Source organism: Peromyscus californicus, unplaced genomic scaffold (genome assembly GCF_007827085.1).
Source record: "Peromyscus californicus insignis strain IS unplaced genomic scaffold, ASM782708v3 Scaffold_13__1_contigs__length_99412109, whole genome shotgun sequence".
NCBI classification, from domain to species: domain Eukaryota; kingdom Metazoa; phylum Chordata; class Mammalia; order Rodentia; family Cricetidae; genus Peromyscus; species Peromyscus californicus.
This window is the reverse complement of record NW_026294424.1, coordinates 80,231,794-80,246,407: the sequence shown is the minus strand read 5'-3', so window position 1 is coordinate 80,246,407 and position 14,614 is coordinate 80,231,794.

Sequence of the window (14,614 nt, the reverse complement as noted above, 5' to 3'; positions counted from 1 at the left end):
TCAGCAACAGATGTGATTGTGCAAACGTCCTGTCTTTGACTGCCACTCATTCTCAGCACACTGAGCAACTGTGCTTCTCTGCATGAATAGCTGTTCACTAAAAAGAGAAGCTTCTCTGATTAAGGCTAAGAGTAACATTTGCCCATGTATAAAAACATTGTGGGCAGGAAGCTGTTATTGTTTGCTATGAGTAGCAGAATACGAAGAGGGGTAGGTTTTTTTTCTTCATTTGTGGAGCATGATATATGCTAAGTGATAAATTTGGCCTTCATTCCTATGTAGTGAGGTTTTTCTCAGCCACTAGCCCCAAATAATGGCATGGAGGCTTTTATTAATTATGAAAGCATGGCCTTTAGTTTAGGCTTGTCTCAACTAGCTCTTATAACTTAAATTAATCCACTTATGTCAATCTATGTCCTATCACATGGCATTACCCCTCTTCCATCTTGCTCCTCCTGTTTCCTCTCTGTATCTCCTGGTATCTCCCCTGTGCCTCAATTATTCCCTCCTTACTTCCTCTCTCTGCCTAGAAGTCCCACCTATACCTCCTGCCTAGGTATTGGCTGTTCAGCTCTTTATTAAACCAGTCACAACAATATATCTTCACACAGTGTACAAATATCCCACATTTCCTATGAGCTTCAATGATGTGTGAATAGTAGGAACTATGTCATATGTGCACTTACTTTTCAACAAGCTATTTATCAAAATTTTCAGCACTTTGGTTGGGGTTGCAGCACTTTGTATGTTGGAAGAAATTAATATAGATTATATGCAAACCAGAGAAAGAATACTAATGACAAGTGGTTGCTATCTGACTCAATTTCTATATGTACTGCTTAGTCCTAGCTTCACTTTCTGACTTAAATGGTGGATACAAGCTGCCACGTAGGCTACATGAGTTTCCTTATATACAATATCAAGAGGACCTAAATTGTGTATTGAATATTATTAGTGAAGGATAGGAAAAGAGGGGTTCAAGAGAAGGTTCAAAGTTGAATCATCCTTCAGACAAGAGCTTTATTAACACTGGCAGACAGATGAGCATCAGAGAACAACAGGGTCTTCAGTAAGACGATTCAGTCCCACCAGGGAGAGGGATGTGTCTACACTTCAAAGTTTATGAGGAGGAGTTTCTGCACTAAAAACTTATTAATATGTGACCTGTGCAATGTGGCAGAGGCAGGGGACTTAACATAGGCCACATGGCAGGTCTCCCTCTTTGGATAGGGCATTGAGAATGTTTACAGTGTGATCTCTAAGACAAACATAGTCAGGTTATTCTTGGATCTGGACAAGAAGGAAAATAGTACGGATTCCTACCCTGTTTTAAATCTTCTTTGTTTAGGTCTTGAAGGGGCCATGTTCTCTCACATTGTCCATTTAAGTGTGTCACTCTAATTTGGAGCAGAGAAACAATTTAAACTTTATCTGATTTTAAATAGGTCTCACACGAATATTAAATGTTATGTGATATTTTGATTGTGTTCTGACAAATAAAGCTTGTAGTCAGGGGGCAGAGCTATCTATTAGCTGATCATAGATGTTTAGAGGACTGTAAAGAAAAGAGACAGGAAGTGGTAAGGTGGAGCTGAGAGAGGATCTCAGCCATTTTGGTTTGGATGAATCAGAGGAGATGGGGAAAAGCCACAGTTACTTCCATCCTTTCCAGTTCCTATACCAATACCTCACCAATAGTGCTGAGATCTTGTCTCAGCCCTGCCTTACCACTTCCTGTCCCTCTCTCCACAGTCCTCTAAACCTGTATGGTTAACTAGTGGCTAGCTCTGTCCTCTGACTCCAAGCAAGCTTTATTTGTCAGAACACAAACACAATATTACACAATTAGAGGTTCCTTTTTAAGACAAAGCTCATCTTTCCCACTTTTCACATGGATTATGGTTTCTACTACACATGCATATTCCAAGTTATTGGCAATATCTTATTCACCTTTTTTGTGACTTTAGAAGCAAAAGATGAAGCTGAAAGTAGTGTCCTATTCAATTAGTCCAGCACATAGTTGGTATAAGCAGGAAGATCATAATTTTAAAGTTGAGATGTCTATGTAGCTAGAGGAACTGAAAAAGATGGGTTCAAGAGAAGGTTCAAAGTCGAATCACCCTTCAGGCAAATGCTTTATTAACATTGGCAAACAGAAAGACATCAGAGCACAGTAGAGTCTTCAATAAGATGATTCAGTTTCACCAAGTGAAGAGAGATGTCTTCAATGTTTATGAGGTTAGCTTGTGACTAGCTTGGATGGTCTACATGGGACAAGAGAACAAAGAAGAGGAGGAAAGGAAGAGGAAGAATCAGAGGAAGAGGAGGCCCATTATCAGTTTGAATAGCGCTTGCTAGTCCAAACCTGAGATAATTTTCTTGAGGGATAATTTAAATACCTCTATTATTTTCTCAATTACTGTAGTGCATGTCTTTGATTAGCTTGGGCATGTCTCTGATTACTAATAAAATTTAAAATAACTCGTTGTTTTAAACAATTGAGGAGTTTATTTGCACTCTTAAATGAAACTTATCAACTCGTATTTTATATCTTTTTATGTATTCTGTTCTCATCCTATGACTATTACCACATGATTGATATTAGATAGAATCCTTTGAACAATCAGTCTTTTTGTGACTGTTTCTAATAGGTCCATATGAGTATGTTAATGTATTCACATATTAATATGTCTCTTTATGTAAGTGTTTTAAAATTGTGGTCAACAAATTTTACCACAGTAAAACAATTCAGTGGTTGTTCTGTTTTGATTACAAGATAGAGGCCATAATATTAGACTTGTGGAATCTTGAAAACTAGAGTTCACTGCACAACTTGACAGATTGGAGAATGTCTTTTCAAAGCAGCTCAGTTGTTCTGAAACTCTTCTAGACTGCTTGAATATAGAGTATAGCTTAGCAGTTCTTACTACTTATAGACATTTAGTGAGGGTCAAATGAATCTGATCAGTTTCAGGGAGTTCCTGAAGGTTTTTGAGTTGTTTACTTCCCACACTCAAGGAAAGGATGTTTCAGTATCCTTCAGAACATCCTGAGTATTAAAGAGCTTTCTTGTAGGATGGACTATTTCACCTCTCAAGACATTCTGGATCTTAAGGAGCTTCCCTAAAAGATGGAAAGTTTTATCTCACAATTATCCCTCATTAAAACTTATAATGCCAACTGAAAGGATGGCAAATGATCGGGGGGGGAAAAAGAGGAAGATGAGACTGACAGAGGCCCATCTATGGAAGTCTTTTTTCTCCTAGTCAATAAAGCATGTCTGTTGTCAAAAATTCCCTTTGTTCTCTCTTCCTCTAACTCTTGTTTACCTGATCAATTGCAAGACTTGCTGGTCAAAAGAAGTGGATATGAGTTGTGTCTATGGACTCTTGGTAGAAACAGAACAATCATAACAGGGACTTCACGAAATAGCATAAAACCTATTTAAAATGTAAGAACAATCATCCCTTTGGTAATTGCCCACTATGGGCCTTCAGAGTACTCGAGTTTATCTTGCAGTCAACTCTATCTTCTATATAATGCTCAATTTGTCTCATCTAATCCCAAAGACCAGTTAACCCAAGAAATGCCACAGTGACCTTCTAGTAATAACATAAAATCCTGATTAGATGTGGCTCCCAAGCATTTTATTAGCCAGCTCTATAAGATATTTGACAGGCCCTTTATCCTGTGGGAGACTGGTTTTTCAGAGCTCAGGGTGGTGACATCTTACCTACTTGACTGTCTTAGGTAAAAGTTTTTTATTGGATCTTTATTTCCCAAAGTTAATAATTGTTTTTTTCTCCAAAGAGCTCCAAATTCATTTTACAATTATAAAAGTCATACTCAGAACCAGTATGGGTGTATACCTATTTTCCTATCTGTAAAGGTTTAGTGAGTGGAATTAATGCAATATGTTATTTGCATAAGTACCACTGGAAAAGCCATATGCTTTTATTAGCTTATATAGCATTAAAGCAGCATATCCCATTTGGTGCTATTCTCCCATTAATTGCTCTCGCTGGCGAGATTTTCTCACATTAAACACTATCCTTTCTTACTCTACCAACATCGACACATTGTATTTTCCAATTTTAGTTGCAGTTTCCCATTCTCTTTACTGAATATAATTTCTCCATTTATTTGGAGGACGTGATTTTTTTATTTATACAATATATACATATATAAATATGTACATTTTAATGTATAAAATATATACATATGTATCCTGGGTGCTTGTGTTTGTTTTTGTTTTTGCAACCTTTAACTCTCCCTAAAGTGCCAGTATTTTTATTACAATAGCTTCATAATGAGAATGAATAAGAAGCGCAAATCTGTGTCTTATTTTCTAAGACTGTATAGCCAACTCCTCAATTGTTAATCCTTTACTCCAAATTTTAAATCTTTTGGCTACTCTTTTCTTCCTTATCTCATATACAAGCAGTGTTTTTAGTGTAATGGCATTAATTGTATTTTTTTGAAAAAGGGAGAAAGTAACATCTTTTTTTTTTTAATATTATCTCCTCCTCATGTGAAAAGAAGAGCTGTGCCACTGGGAAAATGTGTCCACCTTGAAGTAACTGTTGCAGACCTTGGACACTGACAGGAAGCACCTTGGGTCCAAAAGTGTGCCTTCGCTCCTACACAATAACCGTAGGGTTATTTCAGTAGCCTAGGCTTAGGAAGCTGTGAATCGTAATGCCAGCTTGAACATAGCTTTTCTAGTGAAGGACAGTTATTGACAACTCTGGAAATGTTTCTGTAGCAACTACTCACATTTTAGGGTACCTATTAGATTACCTAGGTCACTTCAGGATAGAAGGATTTCAAAAGAACCAAACCCTCCAGAGTGGAAAGGGGCCAATTCTTCCTTCTTCAAAGGGAAGGAAGGAAATTTCAAACAGCATTCATATGTCTTCATTACCCAAAGGAAGGAGCAGTGTAAAATTAGGCTTACCAAAGCAAAAATTTTCTGGCATTTCCTCTTACAAATTTCACAACTAAGATAAGATTGAAAATAAATAAACATTGTAATGCAAATTATACCACGTTAGCTTGTTTTTAAACATTTGTTATTGTCTGTCTGATAACTGTTGGTTAGAACTTTGTACTGATAACATTTGCTGTGACTTGTATCCTGTCAGCTAGTAAGATAGGGTGATGGTTTATTGCACAGATGTGAAGCCACACCTTTGGGCCCAATATATCCAAGGTCTGTAACAGTTATTTCAAGGTGGATCCATTCTTATCACTGAGGACTCCAGCTGCTTCCTGGCAGATGTGAATTTATGAAAATGCTACCTTTTTTCTTCTCATGTTATTAGGCAGTGTTTCTGAGAATTAACTGTTCAACCTTTTTTGGGGTCCATATAAGAATTAGTAAGGCTACCTGAGTGCTTTGTAAGAGTTTCAACAAAGGTAAAACCATTCAGACTAACCTTTGAGATAACTACCTAGGATAAATAATGGGTGGATGGGATTGCTTTTCTGCTCCTTAGGGCCTCTCAGGAAAAATACCCTCAAGTCTGGCTTCCTGACAATTTTCCTGTGGTTGAGGTTATCATATTGGTTCAAATAAATGAGCAAAAATGTAAAACTGATACCTGGGCAACAGTTGGGTGAAAAGGCACATTGTTTTCCATGAAGACTCTCTAGAGTTTGAGCCATTTGTGGCATGAAGTGGTACTTCCTATGGCAATATGGAGGTGACAGAGACCATTGGCTTGTTTATAAGTCTGAATAAAATAAGTTGTCAATGCAGTTGCCCAACTACTTCACAGGAACCCTACCATGTAGAGTCCCAAGATGGTGATATAGGATAGGAACCTGAGTGGGAATACAGTGTTGAGTGGATTTTCCAAGTCACATCTTCAATGTGATAACAAGTAACTCCTAAAAATGGGCTCAAAGCCTGTCTTAGTTAAGAGTTTCTATTGCTATTAAGAGACTATAAATGAAAACACTTAATTGGGGTAGGTCACTTATAGTTCAGTGGTTAAGTCCATCATCATCATGGTGGGACAAGGTGGCATGCAGGCAAACATGGTGCTGGAGAAGTAGCTGAGAGTTCTATATTTTAAAGACAATAGGAAGTGGTCTGAGTGTCACACTGAACAAAGCTTGAGCAAAGGAGACTTCAAAGCCCACCCTGACAGTGACATACTTCCTCCAACAAGGCCACACCTCCTAATAGTGCCTCTCCCTGGGCTTATGTGAGCCAATACATTCAAACTTCCACAGAGCTTACAGAGAAGCAAGCTTCTATATCTACAATTATGTAGGAATGATACTCTTGCTTCTCATTTTCTATTAAGCAAAAAGCATGCTATTTATATTTTATCTTGGAATAAGAGAAAAGGTAGATTCTATTTTCTTAGTCCTCTATTTGGAAAGTCATAAGATATGTTATGACTTGAATATTCCGTAGATGTATGTCTTTGAATATTTCATCCTCCATATTAGACTTATTTTGTGAGGTGGGGACACAATGAGGAGATGGAGCCAGGTTCTAGGAAATGGGTCACGGGGGTGGGGGGTGCTTTGCAACCTACATTATGGTGTTATTTCATGTCCAGTTTCTTCCTCATTCACTCAAATATGAGATAAATGCTTCACACTCCTGATGCAATGGGTGTGACTGTTCATGTCTTGTACAACCCTAAAAATAAAAGCATAAACAAACCTTTCCTCTTCTAACTGAGCTTTTGTAGGTTGTTTGGTTATGATGATGAGAATAGTAACCAATACAGAAAATTAGTGATGATAAATGGACTCATTACCATGATAGCCTGGCTACAGGGTTCACAAATCATTGGCTAATGATTTTTTTCAAAGCAATGTGGAAAAATTTGGACATGTGAGAATGCAAGAATCTAGAATTCTGTAAGTCAATTCTGTGGGACATTTGGATTGGAGCCTAGAAGATCAGAAAGTGAAAAAGCAAGGTGTTGAAAGTATAAGCTGGGTTCATGAGGTTTCAGCAGATAATGAGGATTGTATCAGGGTCTGTGTTAGGGCCACTCATGTTGTATTCTAGTGAAGAATCTGATTGTGTTCTATCTTGTTCTGAGAACTTCAATAACACTAAATTCAAAAATAATGGAATATGTTGCTTGGTGGAAGAAATTTGAAGAATAATTCACTACTGAACTACTTTTAAATTCAAACATTACGGACTTCCCTTCTGGACCAGAGGTGAGTGTATGGGCTCAGCCTAGATGCCATCCCTGGGCACCAGCCACTCCGGGGAAGACCTGCCCAACTTGGCCCCAGGCTCTGGCCACCGGGCAGGTTCCCTTCTAGCCCTACCAGGAAGGCTCCACTTCTCCAAGACCCCCGGCAGATTCTCCGGTCTTCTCCAAGACCCTGCAATCTACATGCCCTGCCCCTACGCCCATCCGCCCGAGACCCCAGCCACTTCCTGAGACTTAAAGACCAGCTCCCAGCTCCCATCCTGCCCTGGACTTCCCTTCTGGACCAGAGGTAAGTGTCTTAAGAAACAAGCAGGTGTAGCCACCCTGATACTCAGCAAAATAGACTTCAAACTAAAATCAATCAAAAGAGATCAAGAAGGGCATTACATACTCATCATAGGAAAGATCCACCAAGATGAAGTCTCAATTCTGAACATTTATGCCCCAAACACAAGGGTACCCACATATGTAAAAGAAACATTACTAAAGCTTAAACCACATATAAAACCCCACACATTTATAGTGGGAGACTTCAACACCCCACTTTCACCACTAGACAGATCTCCCAAATCAAAACTTACCATAGAAATAAAGGACTTAACTGATGTCATGACTCAAATGGACTTAATCGATATCTACAGAACATTCCATCCTAACAAAAAAGAATGTACCTTCTTCTCAGCACCCCATGGAACCTTCTCTAAAATCGACCACATACTTGGGCACAAAGCAAATCTAAACAGATACAAAACAATTGGAATAACCTCCTGTGTTCTATCAGACCACCATGGTTTAAAGTTAGATTTCAACAACAACAAAAACTACAGAAAACCTACAATCTCATGGAAACTGAATAATGCTCAACAGAATCACCAATGGGTTAAGGAAGAAATAAAGAAAGAAATTAAAGACTTCCTAGAGATCAATGAAAATGAAGACACCACATACCCAAACTTATGGGACACTATGAAAGCAGTGCTAAGGGGGAAATTCATAGCACTAAATGCCCACATAAAGAAGTTGTAGAAATCTCACACTAGTGACTTAACAACACACCTGAAAGCTCTAAAACAAGAAGAAGCAAAGTCTCCCAGGAAGAATAGATGCCAGGAAATTATCAAAGTGAGAGCTGAAATCAATAAAATAGAAACAAAGAGAACAATACAAAAAATTAAGGAAACAAAGAGTTGGTTCCTTGAGAAAATCAACAAGATAGACAAGCCCTTATCCAAACTAACCAAAAGACAGAGAGAGAGCATCCAAATTAACAAAATCAGAAATGAGAAGGGGGACATAACAACAGACATTGAGGAAATCCAGAGAATCATCAGGTCATACTTCAAAAACCTCTATTCAACAAAACTGGAAAACCTAAAAGAAATGGATAATTTTCTGGATAGGTACCACATACCTAAGTTAAATCAAGACCAGATAAACTATTTAAATAGCCCAATAACCCCTAAGGAAATAGAAACAGTCATTAAAAGTCTCCCAACCAAAAAAAGACCAGGACCAGATGGTTTCAGCACAGAATTCTACCAGATCTTCAAAGAAGAGTTAATACCAATACTCTCTAAATTGTTCCACACAATAGAAACAGAAGGAACATTGCCAAACTCCTTCTATGAGGCTACAATTACCTTGATTCCTAAACCAAACAAGGATACAACAAAGAAAGAGAACTATAGACCGATCTCCCTCATGAACATTGATGCAAAAATACTCAATAAAATACTGGCAAACAGACTCCAAGAACACATCAAAACAATTATCCACCATGATCAAGTAGGATTCATCCCAGGGATGCAAGGGTGGATCAACATACGAAAGTCCATCAATGTAACACACCATATAAACAAACTCAAAGGAAAAAAATGCATGATCATCTCACTAGAAGCAGAAAAGGCATTTGACAAAATCCAATACCCCTTCATGATAAAGGTCTTGGAGCGATCAGGAATACAGGGAACATACCTAAATATAATAAAGGCAATTTATAACAAGCCAACAGCCAACATCAAATTGAATGGAGAGAAACTCAAAGCAATTCCACTAAAATCAGGAACGAGGCAAGGCTGTCCGCTCTCCTCATACTTATTCAATATAGTACTTGAAGTTCTAGCCAGAGCAATAAGACAACATAAGGAGATTAAGGGGATACAAATTGGAAAGGAAGAAGTCAAGCTTTCCCTATTTGCAGATGACATGATAGTATACTTGAGTGACCCCAAAGATTCAACCAAGGAAATGATACAGCTTATAAACATCTTCAGCAACATAGCAGGATACAAGATCAACTCAAAAAAATCAATAGCCCTCCTATACACAATTGGCAAAGAGGCTGAGAAGGAAATCAGAGATACATCACCCTTTACAATAGCCACAAATGACATAAAATGCCTTGGGGTAACACTAACCAAGCAAGTGAAGGACCTATATGACAAGAACTTTAAGTCCCTGAAAAAAGAAATTGAAGAAGATATCAGAAAATGGAACGATCTCCCATGCTCATGGATAGGCAGGATAGTAAAAATGGCAATTTTACCAAAAGCAATCTACAGATTCAATGCAATCCCCATCAAAATACCAACACAATTCTTCACAGACCTGGAAAGAATAATACTCAACTACATATGGAAAAACAAAAAACCCAGGATAGGCAAAAGAATCCTGTACAATAAAACAACCTCTGGAGGCATCACGATCCCTGACTTCAAGCTCTACTATAGAGCTACAGTAATAAAAACAGCTTGGTAGTGGCATAAAAACCGACATATGGACTAATGGAATCGAATAGAAGACCCTGACATTAATTCCCACACCTATGAGCATATAATTTTTGACAAAGAAACCAAAAGTGTACAATGGAAAAAAGAAAGCATCTTCAACAAATGGTGCTGGCATAACTGGATATCAAAATGTAGAAGGCTGCAAATAGATCCATATCTATCACTGTGCACAAAACTTAAGTCCAAGTGGATCAAGGACCTCAACATAAATCCAGCTACTCTGAACCTGCTAGAAGAGAAAGTAGGAAGTAGTCTTGAATGCATTGGCATAGGAGATCACTTCCTAAATAAAACACCAGTAGCTCAGACACTGAGAGAAACAATCAATCAATGGGACCTCTTGAAACTGAGAAGCTTTTGTAGAGCAAAGGATATGGTCAACAAGGCAAAGCGACAGCCTACAGAATGGGAAAAGGTCTTCACTGACCCCACATCTGACAGAGGACTGATATCCAGAATATATAAGGAACTCAAGAAATTAGACATCAAAATGCCCAACAGTCCAATTAAGAAATGGGCTATAGAACTAAACAGAGAATTCTCAACAGAGGAAACTCAAATGGCTGAAAGACATTTAAGGAATTGTTCAATATCCCTAATTATTCAGGGAAATGCAAATCAAAACGACTCTGAGATACCACCTTATGCCTGTCAGAATGGCTAAGATCAAAAACACTATGCTGGAGAAGATGTAGAGCTAGGGGAACTCTCCTCCATTGCTGGTGGGAATGCAAGCTTGTTCAACCACTTTGGAAATCAATATGGTGCTTTCTTAGAAAATTGGGAATCAATCTCACCCAAGATCCAGCTATACCACTCTTGGGCATATACCCAAGGAATGCCCAATCATACCACAAGAGCTATACTTGCTCAGCTATGTTCATATCAGCATTTTTTGTAATAGCCAGAACCTGGAAAGACCTAGATGCCCTTCAACTGAAGAATGGATAAACAAAATGTGGTACATATACACAATGGAATACTACTCAGCAGAGAAAAACAATGACATCATGAGGTTTGCAGACAAATGGATGGATCTAGAAAAAAATCATCCTGAGTGAGGTAACCCAGACTCAGAAAGACAAACATGGTATGAACTCACTCATAGGAGTATACTAGATGTGGAACAAGGATGACTGGACTGCTACTCACATCACCAGGGAGGCTACCTGGAAAACAGGACCCCAAGAAAGACACGGGGATCACCCAATGACAGAGAACTGGATGAGATCTACATGAAAAATCTGGACATGAGTGGGGGTAATGAAGGGCGAGGGTCAAGGGAAGGAGAGCTTGAGGGAGCGGGAGATCCCAGCTGGATCAACAACAGAGAGGGAGAACAAGGAATAGGAGACCATGGTAAATGAAGACCACATGAGAATAGGAAGAAGCAAAGTGCTAGAGAGGCCCACAGAAATCCACAAAGATACCCACACAACAGACTGCTGGCAATGGTCGAGAGACAGCCCGAACTGACCTGCCCTGGTGATGGGATGGCCAAACACCCTAATTGTCGTGCTAGAAACCCCATTCAATGACTGAGGGAACTGTGTGCTGAGATCCACGGCTAGGCCCTGGGTGGAGCTCTGGGAGTCCAATTAGCAAGAAAGAGGAGGGTTTATATGAGCAAGAATTGTTGAGATCAAGGTTGGATAAAGCACAGGGACAAATAGCCAAACAAATGGAAACACATGAACTATGAATCAATGACTGAGGGGCCCCCAACTGGATCAGGCCCTCTGAATGGGTGAGAAAGTTGATTGGCTTGATCTGTTTGGGAGTCCTCCAGGCAGTGGGACCGGGTTCTGTGCTCATTGCATGAGTTGGCTGTTTGAAACCTGGGGCTTATACAGGGTCGTTTGGCTCGCCTGGGAAGAGGGGACTGGCCCTGCCTGGACTGAGTCTACCAGGTTGATTTCAGTCCTCGGGGGAGACTTTGCCCTGGAGGAGGTGGGAATGGGGATATGCTGGGGGGAAGGGGTGGGGGGGCGGGAGGGGGGAGAACAAAGGAATCCGTGGCTGATATGTATTGTAAAATACATATGTAAAATACATATACAATACAATACAACTGAATTGTATTGTAAAATAAACTTAAATTAAATTAAAAAAAAAGAAAAAAATTCAAACATGAAATCTGAACTCTAAAATCTTATTCATTTGAACTGCAGCAGTTTTGGTGAACACAAAGAATGTGGTAGTCCCAAGGAACACAGACATTCCTGCCATTATTATTTTGTAGGGGTAGTTGTTTCTGTATTGTCTTTAGAGGACTTTTGTCTCTCAGACAATCAGTGTTAAGTGTTTTTCAGACATGAATTTGTGACAGTCGAAACAGTCTTCCTTGTAATGGGTCTGCAGTGGTCAGATTCAAGTCCAATGCACCTCAAGATTTGGCACATAGAAGAATAGAAGCAGAAGTGTATCTAAAAGATACTGTAATTTTTTAGGGTGTGTGTGACATATACAATAAGAAGTCATCCTCTGTTGGTGCTATAGTCCCCTCACCCATGGATCTCTCTAACCACTAGAGCAGCACAGGAAGCAAATATAGACAAGGAAATAGAAGTCAAGATTGAAAGGAGAAAGGAAGGAAGGAAGGAAGGAAGGAAGGAAGGAAGGAAGGAAGGAAGGAAGGAAGGAAGGACCCAGGTCTCTTTAACATGCAGTTTTAGTTACTTACACTGATTAGTAAAGAATGGTCTGTTTAAAGTACTCCTCTGAAGAGTACATAGCAGCCTGATGTCACACATGTACCCACACACTATACAATACTAGAGGAGGTGAGGAAGGACAGTGAATTTTATGTAGAGATATACTTATAACCTGAATTGCCACCAAAGGAAAGACAATGTGCTGAGAGACCCTGAAATTGTGGAAGGTTAGAATTCAGCTGCAACAGAGTTTAGAATTCAGAAGATCTGCATTCCAATCTTGTGTTGTTTGCTTGACAAGCAATATGGAGTGTGTGGGATCTGCTGAGGTTACATGTAACATTTCTAACCTCACAAGGTTCTGATTTCACCTAACATCTTTCTCCTGGCTGTCAAACCACCAGGGTACTTCAAAAATAAAGTGAGAGTGGCCGTTTTGTTGAAATTGTAAAAGAATAAGTAGTGAAAGATTGAACGTTTAGGTTTTCAGAACATACTGAGGATCGTTTTCTGAGCCTAATTTATGACTGATAGATCCTGAGAATGTGCCATGTTCTGATGGTAGAATATATATCCCACAACTGTTGTGTAAAATCTGCTATCAACATTAGTTAGGTCAGTTGGGTTTTGAGAATAGTTCAATCCCAGTATTGTTTTTATTTTTATTTTTTTGGTTTTTCGAGACAGGGTTTCTCTGTGTAGCTTTGTGCCTCTCCTGGAACTCACTTGGTAGCCCAGACTGGCCTCGAACTCACAGAGATCCGCCTGGCTCTGCCTCCCGAGTGCTGGGATTAAAGGCGTGCGCCACAACCGCCCGGCCCCAGTATTGTTTTTGTTGACTTTATTTGCCTATATGATTAACTCCATTTCTTATTTCTAATTTACTGTAAGATTAATAAGGAAATATGTCTATTCCAGTTTCTTATAGGTCTATTTCTCCTTTAGAGTCATATGTTGTCTTATTGTTTCATAAATTTTGTATCACTGTGTTGTGATTTGCCCACAGACCAAGTCAAGTGTATTTATTTTATATGTAGGATGGCACAGTGGCTAGTTTCTGTTATTAACTTTACTTGATTAAGAAATGCCTAGGGCGTTATGATATACTTCTTGGGTATTTATGTGCAGGCATTTCCAAAGAATATTAACTTTTTGGTTCTACAACATACAAGGAATAACTGTGAAGGCTTTCATCACTATGAACATTCTTACACTTTCAACGACATGATGGACACCAATTCCTTAAAATATAAGCCAACATAAACCATTCCTCCTATAACTTGCTTTTTTGTCAGGCACTCACCTAATGATGAAAAAAATAACTAATGAATGGATCTTTTTTTAAATGATTAAAATTTCTCTATGATACCTTTTACTGTGTTCAGGTAACTATATGATTATCATTCTAGGGGAGTGTTTTAGTACAGTGTCTTTACAGCATCTTCAGCTATAGTAAACAGTGGTATTGGTATATGTTTCTTTGTCCTAGGCTGAATGGGTTGTGCACTTTTATCATAATTTACTTTAAAACTTTTCTAGCAAGCTGGGTAACTACTAGACTTAGCATGACATGATCAGCTCTGCATTTTCTACAGGTTATATAGGATGGGGTCACCATGTTGAGTCCAGGCATGTCCATTCATGGATATAATATAGTAGATAGGACACCAACCTGAAATCTTAAGGGATTGCTGGACCACATCAAGGGCCTGGAGTAGAACATGAACCAGCATCCAATGGCTGCATGGATGCACTTGTAGGAGTTGACATTCTCAGGAATAGCAGATATGCTGTTTCCTGGAGTGAATGGTATATAGATGCACTTATTCAATACTTACCAGTGTCTTTATGAGACACTGAAATTCTGAGAAAAACCTAATCAGTTATTAAAGCATGTTAGAGGTATACATAAATAAGTCAAACCAGGTAATTGGCTTGTGAGAGCCTTGGTAGAAAAAAATCACTTAGGGTGTTTTAT